Source organism: Tachysurus vachellii, chromosome 24 (genome assembly GCF_030014155.1).
Source record: "Tachysurus vachellii isolate PV-2020 chromosome 24, HZAU_Pvac_v1, whole genome shotgun sequence".
NCBI classification, from domain to species: domain Eukaryota; kingdom Metazoa; phylum Chordata; class Actinopteri; order Siluriformes; family Bagridae; genus Tachysurus; species Tachysurus vachellii.
In genome coordinates, this window is record NC_083483.1 from 9,599,425 (window position 1) to 9,604,677 (window position 5,253).

Sequence of the window (5,253 nt, forward strand, 5' to 3'; positions counted from 1 at the left end):
TCTCTGGTCTAGTCTGTATCTGTACATGTGAACGTATGAACTTGTTTAAAAGGGTGAAAGAATTTTGTGTGTATATATCTATATACATGTTTGTGTTCTTAGGTAAGATGTGATGGTGTAACGGGGTATTTTGGGGAAAACAAAAAAGCAACAATGATGCTTAATTGTATAGACCTGAATCTTTCTTTGTGAGGGCAGCTGAATTAAATAATCCAAGTTGTAGTGACCTGCAGTTGCTAACCTAAGAGCAGGTTTGTTTTCTCTTAAGATTGTTAGTGGGAACTTTTGAGTTGAACAGCCTAATCTGAGATCACAGGAAGACAACTTCTACCTAAAGCTCTTTGAAATTGACTGCAGGCTAACTGCCTCCACGAGTACCAGGCACTGCCAATATGTGTTTGTAGACAGTTTCTAGGTTGGATTTTGGTGGGTGAGAGGGTATTAAGGGGAGGGTGGGGGTACATGTGTCTGTCTGTCTTTGAAAGACAGTTATCCCACCTTGTCATGGCCTATGACATCCCCTATAGAAATCTAACAATAGCAATGCGGCTCACATTGTCAGTGGGCAAGCAAATATTTTTGACTGTTATCACAGTGTTAGGACATTCCCTGAGGGAAATATTGGGCGGACGTTTTGCAGTGTACTACAACATTTTTGTTTGTTTCATGTACATAGTGTATATCAGTCCGTGGAATTTGTGTGGTGTATGGCTGTGTGGCTCATAAGTGACCAAATGTTACATGTCAATAAGAGTTGATGATGAGCTCCCTCATGTGGACTGGAGGTGAGATTGTCCTAAGTATTAGTTAGGTCCCAAACTGATCTTTAATCCTAGTCCTCTGTTCTGTTGTAGCCAGTATGCAGTTGGATGTAGTACTGCCATCACATTGCCACCTGATAGCGTTTTTATATTAACAACTAGTTATATGAAATCGGTATTCTTATGGGCAAAATCATTTTATAGTGAGGATCTCTGTTTCCCAATCAGGTTTTTGGGTTCACTTTTTTTGCTTCATATAAATTTATTCAACTGTAAAATATTCGACTTTAAAATATCCCCCTAACACACCGTTGTTGACTAAAACCATCTTAAGACACTTTCAAACTTGTTATTGTGAGGTGAAGATTGTTGACTTTTGCAACATTTAGTGCTCAAGTCAACATGACCATAGACTTCACAAGCTTTACTTACCAAGACGTTAAAAAAACAGAACAAAAAAACAGAACAAAAAACATTCAGAACAAAATGGTTTATTAACGTTAAGTACAGCATAAAACTGATGGGGTGTTGTTACCATATAGAATTCCTCATGTACCATGCAATTTACCAGTGATTAAAATTTCTTTACAAAGAGCATCTTACTTTTTTCAGGTTAGTTTTAATGTGGTGGGACATACAAATAATTTAGTGCCTGTTATAAACATTCCCTTACTAACCTCTTTTTTATTCTCTCTCTCTCTCTCTCTCTCTCTCTCTCTCTCTCTCTCTCTCTCTCTCTCTCTCTTTAAAATGTTATTTTAAATAACTTAAAAATTATGAAGTGCAAAACGTTTGTCTTTCCTCACAATGTAAAGGAACAGCTTGAACAGAAATTATTACTTTCTTTTTTTATAGAAGCATCTGATCTACAAATGTGCTTGAATAAGCTGTTGCTTTAGAAATTATTACTGTTTAAACGACGAAATTATCATAAATCTCTGATCTGTTACAGGAAACTAATCAACCCATTCTGACTAATCAGATTCAAGATTTACAACAGCACTGTGTATAATTATTACAACAAAAAAAAACAAGAAATTATTTATTTATTTATTTATTTATTTATTGCCAAATTGCACCATTTCCTGCCAACTTTATGCTTTTTTTTCCTTGCTAGTTAGCTACTTCACATTCCAGATAGCTTCAATGGAGATATGTAAGTGGTTCATATTCAGTTTTCAGGATTGGGACACACTAATCTTTAAACAACTCGCTTTCATGCACGTAATTGTATTTATTAGAATATGCCATGCCAAAACTGATCCTAGATCAGGCCATCATTTAAAGAAATCTCATGAGATTATTGGTCAAACAGCTCAAAGTTTAGCCAAATTAGAATGAATAAATAGATTGTAGAAATCTGTCTAGATTCATTTAAGAAATTTAGTATATAAAAATATTTCAGCTCAGTTGGTAACGTGAAAGGTGAAGAAAAAAAATAGTCAAGAACTTTTGGCGTATAGAATTAGAAATAATACGTTGTGTCTTGGTCTGTCAAAGTGATTCCTGTCTGGATCTTTACCAGTGACCCTGTCGTAAGAACCACTGTGTTAGCTGTAGTAGTCCCCTTTCCCCCTGTGGATCTCCAAGTAGTTATGGAAAGGATCCATAAGTGCACACTTCACAGTGTGACACAGAATAAAAAGGCACTAAGCTGCCAAATATGAATAATGATGTCAGTACTAAACAGGGCAATGGCCAGCATCCCCACCCTTAACTTTTTGTCCTAGAAAATCAAGTCTGTGCTTAGATATTTTTTTTTTCTTTCTGTCGTAGTTTAGTTTTTTTTTTTATTATTATTATTGATTTCATTTGCTTCTGATTCTCATTTTGTCATGGGGGCAAAAATAAAATAATTAAAAAAAATAATAAAATGTTGTAAATGTTTGGTAAAAGTTTATAGTGTTTTGTTTTCTGGTTCTGAATATTTTTTAACGTTCCAATAAAGATTGTAGTGTACAAATCCACATTTATAATATAGAAAATGTATGTTATGATGCAATAAAGAGAAAGTAATGATTATAATACATACTTGGTGTGCTAGTTTGACTGTACAGTAGAATGTGTGTGCTATAATGTGTACATATCCCCCCAAAATGCAAATGACCTAAAATTGTAAGCGGAAAGCTTCTGCTGACAGCTGCAGAGTTGTGGGACATGCAAATGTATTAACCTAAATAACAGGGTTTAAAAACCAGCATGGCCTGCATTCTTACTTTGCCTACACTTGTATTGTAGTATGCATACTTGTTTTGCACCTTCATTATTTTAGTATGCATTAATTATTTTGCAATTTTTTTAATTTATTGTGCATACACTTTTATTTAAAGTATGCATTCTTAGTTTACACACTATGTTTTAAGTATGTACTTATTTTTCACACTCTATTGAAACAAATACCAACAAAGTTGGCATGTCAGCTAATTTTAGATTATACATACACTACATTAAAAGCACTGTATACATGCAGATATATTTTGTGCCTTTACTGTAGCATGAATTTAAATAAATTAATAAGTACTAAAAATAAAATAAAATAATTAATATAAGTAATAATTTAAATAATTTAAATATGTACTATGCATACAGGTTTTGCATATGTATTAATTAAGTACACATACTTTTTTATTTATTTTATACTTAGCATTATTATTTCTTTTAGGTTTATTCATGCATACTTTATTCTAAAGGATTTTATACTCATGTCCTAAGTAAGAACTCTAGTAGGAGTAGATTTCTAGCCACACTGTCATAAGATGATGCTCTGCCCACTGCATATGCTCTGACTGCACTAACACTATTATGAATATTTAATTCCTCTCATGTAGCCTTCAATTTTCCTGGATTTAATTAGCAAATACTTTTGAATGTGAGGTCAACTACAGACCAACAGACGTGGGTCTGACATGGCATCTTGTGGACATCCCCATAAATTTTGAGCCACACTTAGTTCTTTCTCTTATTTTCTCTTATTATTAATGATTTTTTGCTCTTATAGTACACTCATCACTATTAAGCATTAGTGTCCTAGAGGTTGCAGTCTGATTGGCTAGCTCAATTTTCATCCACCAGTGATGGACCAACAAGGGAGGAAGAAAGGCTCTTAGGACAACAGTTTGCATGAAACCTTATAAAGAGCTACCACTTTCATTCCAGATCGGAGAAATTTTATTTCAGAATTTTAGTTCTTCAATCGAAATTTCACATTCTAGTTAGAATCCAGACCACCAGAACCAGCATACCGAACATTTTTTGTTTTGGTTTTTTTTATATTTTTTAAAGATTTATTGTGCTTGATTTTGGCATGCATACTTTTTTTTTTTTTTGCTTACTTCTTGCAAGTATTATTAAGTAACATAACAAACCATACATTTTACTAGAAGTAGTTTTTAATACATTATGACAAACCTGTGTGTGTGTGTGTGTGTGTGTGTGTGTGTGTGTGTGTGTGTGTGTGTGTGTGTGTGTGTGTGTGTGTGTGTGTGCCAAGAGACCATATGGCAGACAGGGATAAAGCATCCTGTATCCTATACAATGGGTAGGGGGATGAATTTGAGAACCCTAAAGGAAATACTAGAGAATGAAATAAAATACTGTGGTCCCTAGAACCCAAACTACTATCACTGTCATTGGTCCTATAAATAGACTCACATCCTTTGTCTTAATTTCTAATTGGAATGTTTTTCTCTAAACCAGCAGTGCAAGCTTTGTGGGTTTTTTTTATTTATACATCAAAAAATCCAAGGACCAGTCAGTATTTCATCAGAACACAGAATACAGTATTTCAGTTGTAATATAACATTTCTAATTGTATATTTGCATTGGCCACTTTGCACATCCTGCATTAGTGTACAATTCATGTTTCTATTCTTGTTTACATCCAATTGCTTGGTTTTTTTTTTTGTAAATCTTTATGTTTATGCACATTATTTTATTTATTTATTTGTTTGTTTGTTTGTTTATATAACCTTTGTTTCTTATATTTATGCTTCTTCTCTATTATTACTACGCACCAACACGCCAAGACTGATTCTGATTATGTATAAATTTGTAAAGTTGTTCTTGTTTGCTTCTCACCACTATTCAGCAAATTAATTTCCACGTGCAGTTAGAGGTGAAAACAAATCAATTCTTAAACCTTTAACTTGAACATTTTTCATAGAAAATCACGAGTCTTAATCTGTGCACTTGAACACACAACACCTAATGAAGATAAGTTTAGTGTACTCTGGTTGTACAAAGCGGAACTATGTATATAATGTTATTATTTTAAGTCGAACGGTTAAAGTGATCGGACCGGAAAAACGGGTTTTAAAGCATGCGTTTTATTTTCACCTCATTTCTAACAAAGACCCGCCTCGTGTGCACAACTATTGGCTGTTATTCCTTTTACCGCTCATATGATTGGCCAGCTGGATACAACTAGCGAATCACCGGTGAGGAGGCGGGATTTGTTGGAATACGGGTGTGAAATAAAATGCGTTGGTGACGA